Below are 24,132 nucleotides of genomic sequence, written 5' to 3'. Positions count from 1 at the left end.
ATTTCCAGATATTGGCAGAAGTACTCAGGGAGGGGAAGGTGAGCTCACTTAACCAAGCAAATGCTCGCAGATACGTTTATTTTCTACCTCTCTGGAGGTCAGAGAGCTGAGAAGTCTGTGCAGAAATGGATTTTTCCAAGATTCAAGAGATATGTGTTGAGCCCGCTGGGCATGCACACCTCTATTTTTCTGCCTGGGGCAGGTGCCCATTACTGACCCAGTGAGTTCTGGAAGCTTGTCTCCCAGCTTCAGGAGAAGATTTGCAGCTAGAAAGCATGCATTCAGCCCGAAGGTAGTTTCACAGATCGGGAGAACGAGGAGAAAGAACATTTTAAAATGTTATAAGGAGATGCAAAGAAATTGAGAGCAGATTCAAGGAAAGAGGTTGGAGAGTTACAGTAAACAGAGCTAAGAGCAACTCCTCACTGGAGAGGAGGAGACGTGCCCTGGACAGCACTGAAGGACCCCAGCGCCTCCCCAACCCTCCACCGGAGAGAGAGCCCCTATTTGACTCTCTGCTGCTGACTTTCCACTTCATACACCAGTGTGTCTGGAAATGCTTGAGGTACTCTTGAGTGACAGAAAAACAAACAAACAAAAAAACCAACAGGGACCCTGCTGGCCAACAATAATGTGGAAGGGGAGGGGGCATAGTTCCTACACTGGATCATTCAATTAGATGGCACTGCTCATGCATACATGTGAACCCTTTGGGTGTCTTGTTTATCCTAAATCTGGCTGTGCGTGTCCCTGGGAGCTGGGGACATAGGTTCACACGTGAACCCTAGCGGGACAGGCAGCCTGATGTGGCTGCTTCCCTGATGAAGAGGTACCCAGAACTCAGAGGCAAGACCGTGTGGTCCTTAGTCCCCAAGTACTGACTTTCTGTTCATTGTCATGATTTTATTCAAAGAAATGGCAGTTTTCCTACAGGGGATTTCAGACAAGTCTGGGATTTTTGGTTATTTGTTTTTCTCAATTAGTGGTTCTGAATTATTTTGAAACCAGAGATCTTTTGTGAACCTTCTTAAAATTATGGGCTCTAATAAAACAAATATCCTCAATAAACGCAAACGCCTGCATCCAATTTTTTGAAAGTCACAGTACCTCCAAACCTACATGTGGACAACAGGGAAGTTTCAAATTCTATAATGTCCATGCAATTTATGGAAAACGAAACCAAACTTGCACATGTTATAAAAAAGGAAGAGAGAATCAGTAGCCTAGCTTTCATCTAAATAAAGAAAATAAATGTCTAAAAATGCAGTCAATGTGATGATAGAGTGACAAGCTCGTGAAGAGTTGAAAATATAGATCGTTCAGTTGAGGAAACTAAAATACCCAAGGATGGAAGCAGTCTCCCCATGTTTTTCCTCCCCAGGGAGATTTTTAGAATGTGGACTACAAAGCAAAGCATAATTTGGGGAAAAGTCTGGGGTAACAGTTAAGGATTTCCAGGGAGAGTCAAGGAATACGTGTGCAAACTCTGAGATCTTTCATTCCCAAGAGCCCAGAGAGGATTCAACAGACACTTGAGGCTTGTGACTTATTGCCATAAAAAGCACAAATGTAAGTGCTCAGACACACACACACACACACACACACACACACACACACACACACACACACCTGGTTTGGGAATGGATGGATCTATCTGCCTGAACCACTGAACCTTGTAAGAAGTCTGTGGTCCCAGGGAGTGAGCAGAGAGGTGGAGAGCTCTGACAGTCTATCGGAGCTGGTGCCTATTAAAGAGCTCAAAGTGCTTTTTTTTAGGGGAAAAACAAAACAAAACAAAACACCGTATCTTCCATTTGTTTCCTAATCATCATTCTTCAAATATCGAATTGGCACAGTTCAAGGCACTGGAGAATCATCAGTAAAGAAATCGGGCAAGTTCCTGTCCTTACAGCGTGGTTCAGGGATGCCACTTAAATATATGTGATGTCAAGTGCTATGAAGAATAGGGCAGGGTAACGGTATGCAGGGTGTTGGGCTGGAAAGAGACGTCTTTCTTTGAGAGAGAGAGAGTGAACATGAGCAGGGGAAGGGGCAGAGGGAGAAGGAAAGAGAGAGTCTTAACTAGACTTGGAGCTAAGCGCAGAGTCGACAGGAGGTTTGATCTCATGACCCTGAGATCATGATCTGAGCTGAAACCCCAGGGCAGGGGCTACTTTGTACAGAGACGTCCCATCTGTGCAGACGGCGTTCGAACAGGGATGAAGCAAAAACCCTGGGTGTATTTTGAAAGTAGAAGCAATAAGACTTATTGGTGGATACAGGAAACAGGGAAAAGAGAAAAGTAAAGGATGAATAATCCAGAGTTTGAGCCCCGTGAAGCTGGTAGAATGGAGATGCCATTGTGTGAGGGGCGGTTTCAAGGGCCATGAGAGACGAGTGCTTGGAGCAGGGCTTCTATTTTGGGCATTTCATTGTTGATGTGCCTATGCAACTTCCAAGTAAAGGTAGGTACCCATTATTCAACGCCATATCTATGAACCTACAGCTGAGCGGGGGTCGGAGCTAGTATTACACATGAGCAGGTCCACGGTATTTCAGCCACGGGCCAAAGGAGATTGTAAAAGGGGTAGAAATGGGTGGGAAACAGAAGGGAGGGAACACCAAGTCCTCAGTCCAAGGATGACAAGTTTGGAAAAGATAAAACCAGCAAAGAGATGTCACTTCACACCTGCTAGGTTGGTTATTATTATTTTTTTAATGGAAAACTAAAATATTAGGGAGAATGTAAGGAAATACGAATCCTTGTGCTCTGCCGGAGGGATCATGGGATGGTGCAGCAGCCACCATGGAAAAAGAGTTTAGTGTTTCCCCAAAGAGGTGACGTAGAATTACGACATGAGCCTGCAGTGCCAGCCCTGGGTATAGACCCCAGAAAGGGATCGGTAACAGGGAATCAAACAGGAATCCGTGCGCCCATGCTCAGCACAGCCCATTATCCACAATTGCAAAAAAGGTGGGAATTATCCAAAGGGCTTTTAATACCAAAGCTGTGATTTACAAGTAGGGGAATCACAGACATGCCAGGACACTGGGCTTGAGGGAATTATCATTTTTCCCTGAGTAAAGAAAATTGCTTTTGGTTACCATGCAGAACTTCCCGGAGCCGTCAGCTGTGGGTTTGCATTTCTCAACACACTCTTCCAGCCACACTGCTGGGAAGCTGGCAGGTAGTGTGGCTTCCAGGGAAATACTCCCGCCGTACAAACGCTGGAGGTACAGCTGGGTGAGAAAGGAGAGCAGAAGCGAAAACACACACGGAGCGGAGCTCCATCCTGCCCCAGAAGTGAGATGCCGCGGAAAGGATTGCTGTGGCGGGCTCCTGTAGCAAAAGTAGGTTAGAAGGAAGGATTTGAAGAGAAGAGGAGCCATAGACCAGTCCGGAGCTTCTGCTCAGCCTTCAGCATAATTTAAGTATATTTATAAGAGGAGCCCTGGAGGTCGTTACGGTCGTCCCTCTGATGTACATTCCTGGCCGTGTCCCTTGCCCTTCTGTCATTCCCTTTGCTCAGTGACATTAGTCACATTCAACATATTGATTATCAAGTTTGTCATTTCACATGTTCTAATAATTTTTTATGCTAGAGATTACTCTTTTTAGAACTGATAAAATTCCCACAAAACTTTATGATCCAATTCAAGTGTCTGAACCACTACTGTAGACCCTTCTGCCTTTTCCAGGCAAACTTTATAGATTTCTCTTGTGTTCTCAAGAGTATTTCCACTGTTTCTCTAATAAATGATATTGCACAGTATTATAAATAATTAGAACATGAGGTGGAAGCTGTGTGTGTGTGTGTGTGTGTGTGTGCACAGCTGTGTGCCTGTCTCTTCTAGAAGGTAAACTCTCTCAGGCTAATTCCTGTCTGTTATTTATCTCTGTTTCCTTGAACATTTTCACAGTGAATTTCACATAATGAATGTTCAACACATGTTTATTCAATAAATAAATGAATAAACGTCAAACATTTTAAGTTCTGGAAATGGGATTTTAAAAACTCTTTGCACCCAGGCATGAAAATGACAATCCACTTTCTAATCCTCTAACTTAAGAGCTGTGACGCTTTCAAACATATTTTTTTTTACAAGCAGCTATGAGTTACCTCAGTTATCTGGGCCCCTAAAGCCCAAGCTCAGCTCGTGTGTTGTCACAGTTTCCGATGTGACATATCTGTCTGTTGTGGTGAGACCAGGAACAGCAAAACATAACCTCCCAACTCTCTTTCGTGAAATTTTCATTAAATACAGATACAAATAATACAAGCTAGCATAAACTATATAAATTATATAAGACCAGAAAATAATAAATTAGAAACATAGAAAAGTATTACTAATAAATGAGTAAACATTAAACCTATTTCTTGGACAAATCAAAGCAACAGAATAATCCCTATCACACACTAGAATGTGCGAGATGGGGCAAAAGAAGAAACACAGAGTAACAGGGTCAAGCAATAGAGAGCTATCCACAGAGAAAAACTATACATATATTTATATACTTATATTATTTAGTTATATTTATATTTATAAATATTTACTTATATTTACTCCAAAGTAAGCATACTAATTATTTGCTTTACTTATTAAAACTAAATGTAATGGTGATAGGACCTCAAAAAATCAAATTTCCGTTGGAAAAAATAACAAAAAACTTTAATGATCTATTAAAGAATGTATAATCCCACTCCTACAAAAACTGTTCCAGACTGTGGCAGAATAAGAACCTTTTAAGTTGTCTGTTGGAGTCTAACACTGACACAGAAACTTAGAAGCACTGCCCAAATAGGAAGCTCACAAGTCTCAATTTCAAGCATCAATATAAAACTCTTAAATAAAATATAATAAACACAATCCAATAATAAAACACATCAGATTATAACCACGTAGGATTAACTCCAGAAATACAGCCCAATGACTTGGGCAAACATTTTGAACACAGATCTCAGAAGAAGAAGCAAAAATGACACCGCATAGGTTAGGTGTGAGCTCCGAGATACCCAGAAGTGGAGTAGGCGTCAGCTCCACCCTTACAAGAAAAAGACTAGAAAGCTGTAAAGTAACAAGTTCTCTTGAGGCGGTTGGAGGACTCAGGTGACAAGGCAAACTTTCAACTCCAAATTTGGAGAGAGGTGGGCCCCTGAATAGGGAAATAAGACTTGCAATTTGCTTGCTGGGAGACATGCCTCTCAGTGTCATATGGGTCATTAAAAAAACCCAATTAAAACGTCTGAGGAATTGCCAAAGGCTGAGGAGGTAGCAGGGAATGTGAAGCTTAAGTCCTGGTGACCCACTTTTAGTCAATAAAGTAGCGGTCGGCATGGAGACAGGAGCTCACTGTGGAGACATCAGCAGACCCCCGCTTGCCCGGGGCGCCATGGTGAGATCATGCCCCTTGATAAGAAGGGCACTTTCACCTCTGTCACCTTTCTTCCAGAATGTATAAACCAGGTGTGATGGTGAGGCCACACCACACAAACTCCAATTAGAGGCATTTGACAACATACTTGACCATTAAACTTCAACGTTTCAAAGTCATGCAAATAAGGACAGGCTGACCCGCTTCCAACTGGAGGAGGCTGAAGAGATGTGAGATGCAGAGACGAGCAACGTGGGTCCTGGATGGGATCCTGGGGCTGAATACAGACTTCAGGGGGAAAAGAAAACTGTGACATCCAAACAAAACCTCACTTATTTATTAGTATTCTATCCTAACACCTTAGTTTTGTTAATTAACCATGATTCTGTAAGATGTTAACATGAGGGGAGGCAGGACGAGGGCATGTTCTAAGTCCCTGTACTCTTCCTGCTCTCTTCTATAAATCTAAAGCAATTTCAAAAACTAAAAGTTAAAAACATTGCCATTAAGTGTGGAATATTTTTTCAAATTCAGGTATTGCAGGAAAAATTGAAATTACATTGAGATATTTTTCATCTATCAACTAGCAGAAATGCAAAATTATGCCGACACACACTTACACTATCCATAATATGGGGCTATAATACGTTCCCGGTAAGAATGTAAAGTTTACGGAGGAAAAAAATCAGAAATATCTGGAAATACCTGTAAATATCTGGAAAAAACATATGTATTTCCCTCTTAGTTTATCAATATTACTCCTTATAACAATGCAACTTGGCCAAAAGTGATCATTTCCTTTGTGATTTCATTTCTAACAGCAAAAATTGAAAGCACATCAAATGTCCATAAATATGACATTGGTCTTATAAATAGATCCATACTCGGCTGTATTATGAATCTGTAAGGAAGATATGAAGGATCTCTGATATGAATTGATCCCTAGAAGATTTTAGTATATGAAAAAGAGCAGAAATCTGTTAATAACATATACTACCCTTTTTAACTCTGGAGGGGACGGAAGATCAGGGGAGGGGGGACAGGCAGAGAAGATTATACGCTTTCAGAAAGAAAATCTGCAAGTTTAATATATAAAGCAATAAAGTTTGGGAAGGAAGAAGGTAAATAAGACAGAGATAGAAGTAAGACTTTCATGAAAATATTTTGCTAAATAGTGTTAACTTCAAAATCCTTTCGTTTACTTTTATATATTAGAAAAGTAAGATTTAAGAAGGAATTGTACTTGACCCTTTGTTATGTTGACTTCACTCTTCAGCACGGGAGCAAATTTCCTTGGCCGGTCACCTCCACCGGGGTATCAGGGGTATCATTCGTGCTCTTCTTCACCCCTCTCTGCCCGCTGTCGGAAAGGAAGGGTCTGTGCCACCTGCTGTGCCCAAATTCAGATCCTGGTCCCTTGAATAACAGTTTGGAATGCATGGAATTAACAGGTCCACTTACACGTGGAATTTTTTCAAGACTCACACTTGAGTACTCTAAAGTGTTTTCGCTTCCTTATGATTTTCTTAATAACATTTTCTTTTCTCTAGCTTATTTTATTAGAAAAACACAGTATATAAAGCATGTAACATACAAAACGTGTTAATTGACTGTGTATATTATTGATAAGGTTTCCGGCCAACATTAGGCTGTTAATAGTTAAGTTTTGGAGGAGCCAAAAGTTATACATGGGGTTTTGACTGCGTGATCAGTTCTTCTAAACCTCACATTCCAGGGTCAACTGTATTAAATACTAGAAACTAATAATCTAACTATACTGATGTGATAACTTAATCACAAAGATAAATAACAGTTCAAGGAAACAATATTTTGACTATGCTTGGTGGAATATAGTCTAGGGCCGCAAAAAAACCTTATTGGTAACATAATATCTTTAGTTTCAAGCTATTTTATTTATATAGTAGAAAAATGCAAGTAATTAATATGCTATTATTATCAGGAATAATATTGTTAGTATAAGAGAAAAGGGAAAACATCATAAAAGCAATGTAATTAAGTGAAACCTATACTTGTAAAATGTGAATTAAAAGGAGTAAAGCTGTGTTTTTTCTTTTAAAATACATACATTCTAGGGGCACCTGTGTGGCTCAGCTGGTTAAACATCTGACTCTTGACTTCAGCTCAGGTCTTGCTATGAGGGACATGAGTTCGAGACCTGCATTGGGCTCCACACCCAGCGCGGAGCCTACTTTAAAAGAAAAAGAAAATTATAAGAGACACCTGGGTAGCTTGGTCTGCTTTTAAATCAGGGTGTGACCCTGAGGTCCTGGGACCGAGTCCTGCATTGGGCTCACCTGCTTCTCCCTCTGCTTGTGTCTCTAGCTCTCGGTCTGCGTCTCTCATGAATAAATAAATAAAATCTTAAAAAAAAAAAAACTACCAAAAAATTAAAAAAACATTTTTTTAAACACACACATTGGAGCTCTTAGGTGGTTTAGTCAGTTGGGCATCTGACTCTTGATTTCAGTTCAGGTCCTGATCTCAGGGTCATGAGATTGGGGTCACACTCAGTGTGGACTGGACTTGACCCTCACCTCCCCTGTGCTCCTTCCCCAGCTCACAGACTCATGCTCTTTCTCTCTCTTAAGTAAGTAAGTAAATAAATAAATATTTTTAAAAAATAAAAATAATTAAAACATACACATTTTAGTTGTGTCCACTAAAAATGTATGGAAGCCATGATGATCCATTGGAACAAACCATACCTAGAAGTAGAATTAATGGCCTCTAAATACCATTTCCTCCAATCAAAAAGTATCAGAGTGCCCGATCGATTCCATATCCGGTGTAAAAATTAAATGACATGAACTGAAGTTACTGTGTTGTTCCAGAAAACAAAGGAGGTAATACAGATGAATACAGTCATGCAGAAGGGACATGGGGCTCAATAGAAAGAGCTCCGTTTGGATGGAGAAGGGAAAGTTTGAGCATAAAAATATGAATAATAATGGAAGCTCTTGAAAATGAGACAATGAGATGTCTAATATGATATTAAATAAAGAGGAAAGAAAGGAAAGGAAGGAGGGAGGGATTGGGATGGAAAGGAAAAGAAAGGAAGAAAACCAGTTGGACACTGCAGTGGTTTGGAAACGTGCAGGGGGGTTCTCTGACACTCCTCCTGCAAGAGGCGGGGCCCGGTTCTCTTCCTCCTGAGTGTTGACTGCACCAGCGGAAAATGTAAAGCAGAAGTGACTAGGTCATAACTGGCACAATGGTTTCCACCACACTTGCTCTTCGGATTCTTTGCTCTACGGAAAGTAGCTGCCACATGACAGAGAGGTCCATGTGGCAAGGAATATGGCTGCAACCCCGGACCCCATTGGTGCGAGATCCTCAGTAAGGCTCCTCTGTAGACCTTGCCCTCGGGAGCTGTGGGAGAGTACAAGTATTTGCTATTTTAAGGTGTGCTTTGGGGTTATTTTGTGACACAGAAATGAATAACAAATGCAGATCTAATTAGAAGGAATGTAGGTCCCCACCCTCACCCATAAAATTGGACTCAAAAGTAAGATCAATCGTTGGTTTTACTATTCAGGTATAAACTACAGTTCTGGGTGATCTAAGACCTAGGTAATGAGGGGAAGTTTCTTTTTGCAGAGGCATCCCAATTAATAAATATGGACAGTAGGAAAGCTTTAGAAAATCACCATTTTGTAAGCTCTAAGGTAATTGATGTAGGCAATCGTCAGTAACAGATGCCAGCGTTAGATTAGATGGGACATTTGTCAGTGGCAGGACTACGCCGTCACTAAATGAACTCACTGATTAATCTTAACATAATTACTAAATATAGGTTGTGGACTCCTTTTTATTCTTGTTCTTACCAACCAACAGAAAAATGCATTGCTGAGAAAATCAATGACATCTGAATAGAGTATGGGACAATACCATTAGGCATTATGGTTGTGTAAGAAATTCTTATGTTTGTAGAAGTGCCGATTAGTATGTATGCATGCGTGAAATGACATCGTATCTTGGACAGCTTTTAAGATAAGGAAACAAAGAGGCAAATCTGATTCATATTGGGACAAGTCCGCATGCCTGTTTTTAAAATGATACAGAAAATGGAAGTGCGTAATCATCACCAAATTCAGGAGAGTTGCTATTGCCTCTGTCGGGGTGGAGGAAACTCAGCACAGAGGAGTGTGGGAGGCTTCTGGAGAGCTGACAGTGTATACTTCCTCGCCTGTGGTACACAGGCACCTACTGCATACGTACTGAGGATGTCCTACTTACACATTTTGCATACAACTCTGTGTGAGCTCCGGGTGATACTAAAAATTAAAATCAAAATAAAAACTTGCGTTTGTTTAGGAAACATGAATTAGACTGATGGTGTCATGTTATTAGTCGACAAAATAGAACCATCCTTCATTAGCAATGAGTAAGTCTATAATCTCTGCATTTGGTAAATGAAAAAAGAGATACACAGTTTTTGGATTTCCACTTGTGATATTAGGAACAATCCATGTCCAGTTTTCCCAGCACCATTTATTAAAGAGGCTGCCTTTTTTTTTTCCCCATTGGATGTTCTTTCCTGCTTTTTTGAAGATTAGTTGACCATAGAGTTGAGGGCCCATTTCTGGGTTCTCTACTCTGTTCCACTGATCTCTGTGTCTGTTTTTGTACCAGGACCACACTGTCTCGATGATCACAGCTTTGTAATACAGCTTGAAGTCAGGCATTGTGATGCCACCAGCTTTGGTTTTCCTTTTCAACATTTCTCTGGCTATTTGGGGTCTTTTCTGGTTCCATATGTATTTTAGGATTATTTGTTCCAAGTTTATGAAAAAAAAAAACATGGTATTTTGATACAGATTGCATTGAATATGTAAACTGCTCTGGGTACAGGAACATTTTCACAATATTTATTCTTCCAATCCGGAGCATGGAATGTTTTTCCATCTTTTTCTGTTTTCTTCAGTTTCTCATAAGTGTTCTGTAGTTTTTAGAGTATAAGTCCTTTAACTCTTTGGTTAGGTTTATTCCTAGGTATCTTATGGTTTTTGGTGCAATTGTAAATGGGATCAATTCCTTAACTTCTCTTTCGTCAGTCTCATTGTTAGTTTATAGAAATCCAGCTGATTTCTGTGATTGATTTTGTATCCTGCCATGTTGTTGAATTGCCACATGAGTTCTAGAAATTTTGGAATGGAATCTTTTGGGTTCTCCATATACGGTATCATGTCATCTGTGAAGAGTGAGAGTTTGACTCTTATTTGCCAATCTGAATGCCCTTTTATTTCTTTTTGCTGTCTGATTGCTGAGGCTGGGACTTCTAGTACCTTTTTTACATTGAAATGGGTGGAACTGGAGGGAATTAGGCTGACTAAAATAAGTCAATAGGAGAAACACAATTATCATATGATTTCACTCATACGTGGCATATAAGAAATAGTGAAAAGGACCATAAAGGAAAGAGAGGAAACTGAGTGGGTGAAATTAGAGAGGGAGACAAACCATGAGAGACTCGACTTTGGGAAACAAATGGAGGTTTGCTGGAGGGGAGGCGGATGGAAGGATGGAGTAACTGGGTGATAGGCACTAAGGAGGGTATATGATGTGGTGAGCACTGCATGTTATACTCTATGTTGGCAAACTGAATTTAAACTTTAAGAAAAAGAGGGAAAAAAAAGAAAAATCCGTGTCAATTAGCCTTGTTCAACCAGCAAAAAAAAAAAAAAAAAAAAAAAAAAAAAAAAAAGAGAGAGAGAGAGAGCATTTGCTTCTGAGTATTGAACCTGAAAGTAAATGGGGAAATTTTCCTTTCTGATGTATTATCTTTCTGCAGTGTTTAACTTTTATTTTTTTGCCCAATATTTATTCTTTTTATAAACAAACTAACAAACAAAACACTCACAGGGTAAAGGCAGAAAGAGGTTCCAGTGGAACTGTAGTGGCAAGCCAATTAAACTTGAAAATTGTAGTCTAGCCAACAAGTCAATATCTCCATGAGTCATAAATGACAATGCACACACCATTATTCTCCACCTTGAGAATCTGTCCACCTCCTTGTCAAGGCTTATGCTCTTGTCACCTTTCTGTCTACTTGCATTCACCAGCAGGCTTTCCCTTAGTCTTTATAGGCGCTACTTGTCATGAATATTGTTTAAATATTAACTCTCAGACAATTTTCTTTTCCTCTGGGCCAGACTTTTACTTAGTTCTCTCCCCAATTTCCAGGATACCTGGGCTCCAAAACAGAGCTCTCATTTTTTTGCCCTGCTACACAGCTGAGCCAGCATCTCCCTTTAGGCTCAATATTCAGCTTCCAGGGTCTCACTAGAATATGGCAATTGGGGATACATAAAAAACGTAAATATGGGTCATGTAGGTTTTGCTGCTTGACTAATTCATACCTATTAGTAAACAGTAAAACAGTGATGAATACATGGATAAGGAATGAAGAAGTAAACACAAACTACAGAAACATTGGAGACAGAGATGGTGAAGACCTCTCTAGGGAAAACAGATAGTTGACAACTCCATTGCTGCCATAACACCTTATAGAAGAGAGTTCACTCATTTCTTTTAGGTGATTTTATCATACAGATATAAAATTAAGTCTTCTTGGATTATTTAATAAATGATGTTGAAGAACTGTTTATTTAAGAAAGGGATTTGTATCCATGTCACCTTAGCATGTTTATTTTACTGTAAAAATAACAGAAAAAATAATACACAAAGTGAGTATTTCCCACACTTAAGGAAAAGCACATCTTTAATGTAAAAATTCTTATTTATTAATTCTGGTTTGAAATTGTTTTTGCAACCTCACTATCCTCTATAACAAGAAAAATAGTAACTAAAGATTTTCAAGAAAAAAAATATATTTTAAAAATCTTGGAAAACTGTAAGACTTTGATTTTTAGATGAGGAAGTATTCTGAATATATAAAAATCAATGAAGAGGAAGGACAAATCCATAGAGAGAGAAAGCAGAGTAGTGTTTCTCTGGACCTAGATATAACTAGGAATTCACTGCAGATCCATGAAAGGAGTATCTTCGGGGAGGATGAAAATATCCTAAAACTGCTTTGTGGTATGGTTGCACAACCCTGCAAATTTCCTGAAATCATTAAACTCTACATTCAAAACAGGTGGATTTGTGGTATGTAATTGTATCTCAATAAAGCTCTTTAAATTCAAAAGGTGTTAATAAAACTGCTCATATTTCAGCTCTGACATGTAAAGAGCTTGGGAGTCATCATTCTCATCCCTACAACAACCCAAAGCTGTGCAAACTGAAATCTATGACCTTTCTTGGACACACTGAGATGAGTGTGTGGGGACAACTTCACCCCCAAATCTGGACTGTCAGACATACCCAGGGAAGTTGAACTGGTCAGCCCACCTGAATAAGAGCAAAGGAAATGTAAATTGGCAGAAACACTTAAATAATAATTGTGACCAATGCTAGAGGCTGAGTGTACACTGTTGGGAGAGCCAGGGACTCTGGGTCCCACTGAATTGGGAGGAGGTGCACATTTTCTGGGTGTTCCCTCCAGGAACTCTTTAGAAAAAGTTTCCTCCTGGGTAGAGTAGGTTGTAAAATACACCCACAGGCTTCTCCATAACAAAGGCTGATTCCCCAGACAGAAGGGCTTTGCAGGAGCTTATCTCTGCTAGGGAAAGACATTCTTCCCACCAGGGATTGGGGGATTCAAGGGGAGTTTGGAATGAGCAGCAAGGATGAGAGGATGAGACAGGGATGGAAGGTTATACACTTATGGAGGTCATACTCCAAGGCACGAGCCTCCTGTAAGACAGAGACTTAGCCAAGAATAATGGAATCCTCCTCCTCTGTATTGGCTACCACCAACCACACTCATTACTCTACCTGCAGGATCTAGCACCTACTAGTGCATTACCACTGAAAGAGCAGGACACAGACCCACTGAGGATTACCCAGGGAAGCCCAAGGAGTAGAGGGTAGACACTGAGGATGCTAGGCAGTGAGAAGGCTCTGAAGCTAGAGCTGAAGCACCTCCTCTCCAGACTACCACACATCCTCACCCGGAGGTCTTACGGGGCTGCTATTACCCAATACAACATGACCAGCTTTCAGTAATCCACTACAAAGCCTGAGAAAAAGCAAGACTAATCAGTCTTTAGAGTCAAAGCAATCATTACAACCAGCCAACAATATGTTATACATGTTGGACAGGAAATTTAAATTAACTGAATTTAATATTATTCAACTTGTGGGATGTCTTGGTGGCTCAGTCAGTTAAGTGTCTAACTCATAATTTCAGCTCAGGTCATGATCTCAGGGTCATGAGATCAAGCTCCATGACAGGCTCTGTGCTCAGCAGGGAGTCTGCTTTTCCCTATCAGTCTGCACCTCTTCCTGCTTGTGCTCTCTCTCTCTCTCTCTCTAAAATAAATTTAAAAAATTTTTACAAATATTTAACTTATAGTTCATATCTTAAAATTATTAAGGGTTCTAATGAAAAAAGTAGATTATATGCAAGAATAGATTGGCAATGTAAGCACAGAGATGAAAAAAAAAAAACAAGAAAGAATCACAAAAGAATGCTGTAAGTCAAACACAATAAGAGAAATGAATTTTGCCTTTAATGAACTCATCAGTAGACTCAGCATGGCCAAGTGTGCTTGAAGATAGAAACTTGCCAAACTGAAATACAGAAAGGAGAAAGAATTAAAAAACAAAACAAAACAGAATAGAACATTTGAGAGCTGTGGGACAATATAGAAAGTTGCAGCAGGTGGAGACCTGGGCCACCAGACAAAGAGCAGAGCAGAAGAAATATCTAGGGGAATACACAGACGTAAAAATATAAACAAATTAAAAAAACATGTAGGCATATTATATTCAAAATACAGAAAACTAAAGACAGTGTGAAAATCTTGAAAGAATCCAGGGTGGAGGTAGAGGGAGGGCTTCTGTAAAGAAACAAGAATAAGGACATCAGTGCATGTCTCAGAATCCATGCAAGAAAAGAATGGTGTGAAATTGAAAAGTTTTGAAAGATAAAAACTACCAATGTAAAATTCTGTATCAGCCATAAAAGTAAAGCAGAAATAAATATGTTTTTAGACAAACACACACTGAAGTAACTCATCAACAGCACACCTGTCCCTCAAGGAATGTTAAGAGAATGTCTACAGGCATAAGGAAAATGATACTGGCCAGAAATTCAGACACATGAAGATGAGATAAACGAGAGTAAAATAAAATCTTCTATTTTTCTTACTCTTCATTGATCTAAAAGACACATATTTGGGATGCTCAGGTGGCTCAGTAGATAAAGCATCTGCCTTTGGCTCAGGTCACGATCTCAGGGTCCTGGGATTGAGTCCTGCTTTGGGTTTCCTGCTCAGTGGGGAGCCTGCTTCTCCCTCTCCCTCTGCTCCTTCCTCTGCTGTGCTCAATCTCACTTTTTCTCTCTGCCAAATAAATGAATAAAATCTTTATAAATAAATAAATAAATAAATAAATAAATATTTAAAATACGGATAATAACAATTATAATAAAAATGTAATAATAAAATCACACTGTATTGTCTGATTATAGCTTATAAATAAGCAAAAGGAGCAACAGCAGTATCAGAAGGGATGGAAGGCAGCAAAAGGGAATATTCTATCACAGCTGACTGCGCTGGCCTGAATCAGTTTTTAGTTATTTGAAGTGGCCATAGATTAGGTATAAATGGTTATTGGAACCTCCAGAGCAAGCACTAAACACATCCTTAAAAAGGAGTCTAAGTGATATCGTAAGAAAAAATATTAAGTGGAATTAGAAAGTGTTCAAATGACACCAAAGAAGACAGGAAAAGAAAGGAAAATAAAGAAAAAAAACTCATTGCAACAGACAGAAAACAGGAGATATTAACTGACTTGCATCAATCATTGATTTGCATCAATAATCATTTTAAATGTGAATGGCCTAAACCGACCAGCTGAAAGACAGAAATTGTCAAAGTGGATAAATAAGAAAAACTATGTTGTCTAAAAGAAACTCACTTTAAATATAAATACACACATAGGGTAAAAGTAACAACATGGAGAACAATATACCCTGCTAATAATAATCACGGGAAAGGGGAGGAGCTGTAGCAATTCCAGACAAAGCAAACTTCAGAACAAGGAGGGTAATCATGGAGAAAGAAGTATGTTGCATAAGACAGTGGAATCGGTCCTCTGAGAAGAATGGGCGAAGAATCCTCTAAGGGGAATGTCAACAATCCTGACAAAGAATGTAAGAATGCACAAGGCAAAACTGATGGAACTAAAAAGAGAAATAGACAAATTCACTATTATATTTGGAGACTAAAAGCCCATTTCCATGCATCAAGCAGGCAGAAAGTCAGTAGGTGTATGGGTGACCTGAACAGTGTTATCACACAACCTGATCGAATTGACATTAACAGAATACTTCATGAAAACTGGGCACCTTCTTTTCAATCTCATGCAAACCATGGACCAAGATAGACCATGTTCTCAGCCATAAAAACACATCCTCATATGCCTGAAAAAATAGGGACCTTATAAAGCACGTCCTCAGACCACAGTGGAATTAAACTTGAAACCTATAAAGACAACAACGGCAAAATCCCTATGCGCTCGGAGATGAAGCAGCTCATTTCTAAATAAATAATGGGTCAAAGAAGTCACAAGAGAAATTAAAACATATTTCCAACTAAATGAAAATATAATTTATCAAGATTTGTGGGATAGAGCAAAAGCTGTGCATAAAGGGAGATTTATAACATTAAATGCATGTATTAGACAAGAAGAAACAGCTAAAATTATAGCCTCCCTTTCCATGTTAGGGAAATAGATTTTTTAAAAAGAGCAAATTAAATGTGAAGTGAGCAGAAGAAATGAAATAAAAATTACAGTAGAAATTAATGGAACTAATAAGCGAGTGCAGGGCATAGTGTAGAAGGTCAATATACAAAAGTCAATTGCTTTCCTAGATACCCAGATGTGGATAATTAGAATTTAAAATTAAACAAAACACAGTATAATTTACAATAGTATGCAAAAAGGGAAAACTTAGGCATCAACCTAAAATATAAGTACGATCTTTTTGTATAAAACTGGAAAACAAAAGTGAAAGGAATGAAGGAAAATCTCAGTATGGAAAGATTTTGTGTGCATGGATCAGAAGACTCAATATTGCCAAGGTGTCAGCTCTTCCCAGTGTGGTAGAAGTCTGTGGTGGCACACAAATCAAAATCACAGCAAGCTATTTGGTAGATAGTTGCCAAATGTATATTTTTATTTTTTTAGGGTGGCATCTGACTTTGGCTCAGATCATGATCCCAGGGTCCTGGGATTGGGTCCAGCACTGGGCTCCCTGCTCAGTGGGGGAGTCAGCTTCTCCCTCTCTTTCTGTTGTTCACCACTGGTTGTACTCTTACTCTCTCTCAAATAAATAATTAAAATCTTTAAAATAAAATAAAATAAAATAAAATAAAGTATTTTAGAGAGGGATAAAGAGAGAGAGAGGAGGGGCAGAGGGAGAAGGAGAAAGAGAATCCCAAGAAGGTCCACAGCAACCCCAGTGCCCGACATGGGGCTTGATCTCACAACCCTGAGATCATTTCCTGAGCTGAAGTGAAGAGTCAGACACTTAACTGACTGAAGCACTGAGGTAGCCCAGTAAATGCATTTTAAATTTGTATGATAAACCAAAGAACCTATAATAGGAGATGCAGTGGTGAGCTAGGACAATGTTGAAGGACTCGCACTTCCCACTGCAAGATATTGTAAAGCTACAATAATCAGAAGAACATGGTATTGGTGGAAGAACAGGCAAATGGAGCAGAAGAAAGAGCCCAGAAATAGACCCAAAGTATAGTCAACTGAGTTTTAAAAAGGTGCAAATCAATTGGCAAATTAAAGATCACCTTTTCAATAAATGGTGTCAGAAAAATTAACCATCCCTATGCAAAAAATTGAACCTAGACACAGATTTTGGACCTTACATACAAATTAACTGTGGATTATAGACTCAAACATAAATGCAAAATAATGACAGTTGTAATAGAGAACATAGGAGATTTGTCGTATAACACATGGAAAAGTCAAACTATAGTCAGTAAAGGGATCAGCGGTTGCCACTGGTTAACAGGTTAAGCACAGAGGATGTGTGATTTGGTTAATTGATTCTGCTCATTCTTACTGCTCATGAGTAACACTGGACTCAAGCCACTACTTATTTAACAAAACCCTGAGAACTTGAGAAAATGAAGCATAACACACGCGTATATTTTCTTAAAAGCATTTAGGATGGGGGGCACCTGGATGACTCAGTTGGTTAAGCTCTAATTCCTGATTTCAGTTGGGATCAGGATCTCAGGATCCTGGGATTGAGTCTTGCATCAGGCTCCTCACTCAGTGGAGAGTCTGCTTAGATTCTCTCTCCCTCAGCCACTACCTTCCTTGCTTTTGCTCTTGCTCTCTCTCTTTAAGTAAATAAATAAATCTTAAAAAAAAAAAAAAAACAACCTTTAGGGGGTTACAATACCCAGGAGAAAATGCAGAGTTTGACAAAATAATGTAACCATGTACAGATGTATTAAATAATCTCAGTGAAAGAGATGGGGGAGTGGGGAGAGGTGCTGAGCCAGGAACCTGGAAATGACCGCAGTCTGCAAGACTAACTGTGAAAGGGAACTGTACCATGTACTGTAACCTAGTTGATAAAATTGTTCCCCACAGAGTACACGTTAACAATTCAGATGCTGTTAGCAATGTATAATGGAGCTGGGTAGTTAAGTAAAGGATTGCAAATGAGTAGGAGCCAGGTGTTCCAGGTGTACAGGGGTCGGGGGTGCAGAACGATCCATGTGGCAATGGATAGGAGCTGGAGACATCTGCAGGAATACAGCTGATTACACACAGAAATATCGATAGTTCTGTGTTGGTTGCTGTCAGCTAAGAGCTTGGGAAGGACTCTGCTCCAGTAGTGAGGAACGCCCAGGCCACCCATGTCTTGGCTTCAAATGCCGTGGTCCAATAAAAGTCCTTGCAGAATTGCAGATTCTAGAACTGGAACATAAAATACACAAGACGAGCCTGGAACATCCAAAATGCAGGGGGATAAGAAAGTGCTAAAATAATAATAATAATAATAATGATCTCAGGGATATACTTACGTTAGCCCAGGAGACAATTGAAAGAGAGCTCCCCAAAGCCAAAGCTGGAACAATCTGAGCCACCAAATAAAGTCTCACTGGATCATAACACAAAGTATAAAATAAATGTCTTAGGCCCATGTTACTATGAATGAATCAGTAACTGAATGCGTAAATAATGGGGGAGAACAGATAAACCTCCCATGCAACTGATTCCAAATAATTGACAAGATATTTCACCTTTAAGAAGTGGAGTTGAACTCTGCACTCTCTAAGTGTGAGCTGCACGGAGTCACTTCCTTACAAAGGTTATAGTATGAGAAGGAGGGAAACAGTAACTACAGTGAAGAGGGCTGGCCGAAATCATCTCAGCAACTTTGATAGGTCATGTTGACAGCATGTCCCCTTGACACGATGTGACCGGCGCTTGACCTCTGGTATCTTCCCCACAAACCAGTCACCAGTGTCATCAGGGGAAAGACAAATCCATCTGGGAGACTCTAGAACATATCTTAGCAGTATTTCTCAAAAGTGTTATAATTATATAAAAAAAAAAAAAAACTTTAGAGTCTTAGAAATGGTCACAGCCAAGAGAAGCCCAAAGAGATGAGAGAAACAAATGTAAATTGTGTCCTGGATGAGATATTGGGACAAAAAAAGGATATTAGATGAAAACTCCAGAAACTTGAGTAAAATATTGGCTTTGGCGCCATTGATATTGGTTCATTGATTCTGAGAAATGGGCCACAACAATGTATGATGTTAATAATGATGGGCACTAGGTATACATTTATGGAAACTATTTGCTATCTTCTCCACTTTTCTATAAACTTGAAATTATTCTTTAAAAGAGATAATTATTACAAAATCTGTGAAGAAAATTGCAAAAGAAAACATTGATCAAAAACTACTGGACGCATGGGTATAATAGAGCTCATAAATGGAATTAAAATATGTGTAACTGAGGAAAAACACATTGGCAAAATATGGTGCTACTTTGTGTTAAAATTATCTAACTTGTTTTAAAATTTTTATGGGATCATGGAGATATTTATGTGAAGTGGGACAAAGTTTCTGAAAATAAATGTGAAATGGAAAGTTTTAATCGTATTTGTACATTTACCTAAGTAATTTTGTTTTGAAATGTCTGATTAAAAAAAATTTGACACACATTCATTGGTTCATGTTGAAAGATGTTCACTAAATATTATTTATAGTGATAAAATCTTGGGAGACCATGTGAAATTCAGAACATTTTTAGGAAATTCTTCTAAATCCATATGACACAGTACCATAGCTGCTAATTAGCCTTAAAATATTTCTTTTGACAAAGAGAAATGTTTACAAATGTTTACAAAACTGGTTTTGATCAGCATTGTAAATACCAAATGATCCTAAATATGTTTAAAAAATAAAATATTTATATTGTAGCATGGGTCCCCGTGGGATGTTTGGATTGCAAGTGATGACTGTTTTCTTATTTGTAATTTCTTGATTCACCACCGATTTTCATGTATTAATTTGTAATGAGAGAAAATGAAATGAAAATAAATATTCTGCTCTCACTAAGTTGAAATTCAGCCACAGGCCATCCTTTATTAATAATAGATTTTGTCGATAAAATTTTCAACAGAACCTTTATCATAAGATGATTAACTTTTCTTCTTAAAAGATCAGATCTGCCAGAATGCAGAACCGGTTGCAAATTGTAACGCCTCCACACAGGGTCAACGGAATCAGGGCCCTGAAGTTAAATAAGGATTTCTCTTGGCATCACTCCACTCTTCCCATAATTAACACATTATTTCTTTCAGTCGTAGTTTTCCTGTGTTCTAATAGCTCACATAGCTTCATTCGCAATCCTACAAACTCTAGAATCAACCATGCATCTGAGACAAAATTGAAAAATAAATTAAAAAAATAAGCTTAAAAATCATGCTGACAACACCATGAAATTAGAGAAGTCTCCAAAGATTAGAAAGGACAGTGAGCTTTGACCTGGGCTTTCAAGGGAAAGTACGCTTGGGTAGTTAGTTTGAGAGAAAGTGAATGTGAAGGACGATATCTTTTACGTTTTAGGATACTCAAGTCTTGGATATTCATTTACTCAATTTTCTTTTTACAGATTTTTTATTTATTCATTTGAGAGAGACAGAGAAAGAGAGAGAGAGAGAGCACAGGCCAGGGGAGAGGGGCAGAGGGAGAAGCAGACTCCCCACTGAGCACAGAGTCCGACACAGGGCTGGATCTCAGGACCTGAGCTGAAGGCAGATGCTTAATTAATGGGTCCACACAGGTGCCCCAAGGTATTCATTGATTAAAAAAGAACTTCAGAGCATGAAAGGCTTTCTGCTGGACACTGGGAGTCATGAAGAAACAAATCAGACAGATGCACCTGCCCTCGTTGAACCTGAACTCAAGTGTGTGAGCTACCCCCTTCCTCCCCCAAAAAGTTTATGGTGATAAATAGATAGAAAAAAAAATATTTTGATGGAATAGGTTGGGAAAGTAGTAAGTAAAAATTTCAGTGGATGTGAGGGGGTAGAGAAGAGGAGAGATTTGTAAATGGAAGAGAGAGTAACAGAGATGTTAATGTCTCTAAGGGGAAAAAAAACCCTGATTTACACCATTTGTCAGTTTCTATGGTGTTGGCCAGTTGGATACTAGTAATGTGATGTCGTTATCACCACAGATACCTCAGGAGCATAGAGAATAGTAAAGTGGACAAAATAACTTGAAGGCAATAAGTGACGAATGAGCATTTACTATTGCTCTTAAATGATTTAGTTGAGTTTATGTGTCGCAATTTTCTGGGATGGCTCTGTTAACAAATGAATGACAAAACTGGGAAACTTGGAAATCAGCTCTCATGAGCCAGGGCACACCAGCTCCAACATGACGTTGAGACACGATTGCTGTGTCAACAACAGTATGTACTTCAGGATAACAAGACTTGACAATTTTTTTTTTTTAAGGAAGAAAAGGAAGAGGGGTTCTGGAGATAGAATAGGACGTCTGACTCTGGTCAAGTTGCAGACCCTGCCAGTCTTGAGAACGTAGACCTAAGTCAGCCAACGGCGGGGAGCCACAGGGGATGTGCGTGTGCCCTCATCACCATCGTGACACAGGTGCTACAGCTACGGGTCATTATTCATGGTGGGTTCAATTAGGTCAAAGTCGGAGAAGAGAGAATCACGTAGGAAGAGTCCTTTGTCTTCAAGGACAAAGGTAAAGAGCATGAAGACGCAGAGCAGAAGCCAGGACAGTGAGTGGATGCTCTGCAATCTGCTCAGTGCTCTGCAATCTGCCTTCGGTGCTGAGAATCATAGCTGAAGCAACACACTTCCAGTAGAAAACAATTCTCCAGGTCTGAAAGCTGGCATTTACGAAGGGGAAAAGGCTAAAATGAGGCTGAAGGGAATCTGCACTTAGTGAAATAAAACATTCATGTGGTAGTTTGCTGTTCCTTTGACTTCGGATTCCTTTTATGACGTGCCTAATCTTCCTATCTCGATGCTGTTAGCTAGCTGGTATTTTAAAAGGGGGTTATTTAACCTTCATTATGTCTAACTACTCAGTGGGGTGATTTTTAATATGGTCTCTAACTCTAGGATTCACAGGAAAAGAGCATAGAGCCGTGTGACTTATTGAAAGTCTATGTTACCACTTTATAAAAGGAAGAACCAGACCCTATGAGGCTTTTCTGTGTGGTATTGCAGATGAGTGAACGTTATCTATCCAAAAATCAGAGTAGATTTATGAATGTTCAGCCTGGGGGTTTGAACCATAATTAAAATGCAAATGTGTTAGCTTAATATAATAGCCGGAAGAAATCTTAAAGATCAATCTTGTTGAACCATTTTATTTCATACATGGGAAATCTGCAACGGAGCCATATCGCAGATGGATGGGAGGTGAATGGGAGACAGACAGTCATGTCCATGACTAGCGTGGCACAGGCCAGGCAGGACTTGCTCCACCAATGTTCATCCAAGGTGGCGTTGGGGACGACCAGCATCAAGTTTCCAGCTAAGGCCTGACCACTGGCATAGGTAACAGCATTATTGCTCTTAACATGGTTGCTTGAAAGTAAATGTCTCCAAAAACATCATTTGGGTGTATTTTTGAACTGTATATACATTTTATCCAGAGAGCATCTCAGACAGCTTTATTGGATAAATGCCTAGAAAAAACTTATACTTTATTTCTACCTACTAGACCCCAGTTACCTGTAAAATGAGGAAAATAATAGCCCTTTTGTGTGGTTAATCTGATGATTATACTGAGCCATGTGCATAAATTTCAAGGCACTGTGCCTGACAGGGTCTTCCCACACCACGGTACTTCAAAATTAAGCAAGAAGGAGGCTGAATTCTATTGCTTTCTGATAATGGCCAAGGGTTGATGGCACTTATCCATAATTAGAATGCAGACTCAGAAAAGCTCAGGGTCATTTGAAACCCTAAGAATCATCAAATCCCAATCCCCCAATTTCATAAATAAAAATTATTTTTTTTCTGAGAGTGGTTGGGTGACTCGCCCTCAGTAGGGACCAGCATCCTCATGATCACTCAACACAACCTAGAAGGAATTCCTTCTCAGGCACCCTTGGTTTCCGAGGCAGAAGTTGATCCTTACGGCAGATTATTTGGGTATATTCTATACCTACCTCTCTGTAACACAGACTCACTTTAAAATCGGACCGAAGACAATTAAGAAACTTCTTGAATTACCGAGAGATTCTAATACAAGAGCGCTTCCACTCACTTGGCCATGACTCATTGTCCAGGTCTGATAATCTGTCTCAGTTCTTTTTTCACTTTTTTTTACTCCCCAGACTCAAGCTTGGGCCACCACACTTTGCTCACCCTTGTCTTAGTAATTTACAGTTTGCTTAAGTCAGCCTGATAACCGGTGGTTTTTTTTTTTAACTGTTGGAAAATAGGTTCAATTATATCCTCACGCTTTAAGCCAAATAAGAGAATTATTACATATTTAGAATTTAATTAAATTGTATAAACCTCATTGAGCATCTGTAAATGCCAGGCCCTAGGCCTGAAGCTAGAAATACTTTGATAAGTGGATGTGATGTGTTCTTTTTGTCAAGAACAGCACCTCCCTCCAGAGTGGGAGAAACAGAAAGCAGACAAGTCATGCCAGTTCAGTCGTTTCCAGGAAGGCATACAAAATATGTAGAAAACACAGAACACCTACACCAATCTGGGGGCTGCTAGGAGTAGATGAGATCAGAAATAAATCCCCACGGGCCAGCAGGACTGAGTCAAACTGGAAAAGGAGAAACGGGACAAGGAGAGCCAATGGACACGAATGTGGGAGCATAGACCATTGTGTTAAAGGAGAGTGAAGTCCGAGGAAGCAATAACCTTGCGTCATGAACATCTTGTCTTGCTCCGTCTTCTCAAGGTCATGCCTCGCTAAGTTTGGCTGAGCTAAAAGCAATAGGAAGCCATCTAGCATTTTGAACAAGGAAAGCGACACGATTCAATTGTCATATAGAGCGTTACGGGACCTCAGGTCTGAGGGGGGAATCTGGAACCTGGAGGACCCATTGTGGATCCACCATGATAGTTCCAAGGGCAAATGACACAGGCTTCTCCCACAGGGACA

The sequence above is a fragment of the Vulpes vulpes genome, chromosome 5, assembly GCF_048418805.1.
Source record: "Vulpes vulpes isolate BD-2025 chromosome 5, VulVul3, whole genome shotgun sequence".
Classification (NCBI taxonomy): Eukaryota; Metazoa; Chordata; class Mammalia; order Carnivora; family Canidae; genus Vulpes; species Vulpes vulpes.
Note: the sequence above shows the minus strand (reverse complement) of the source record.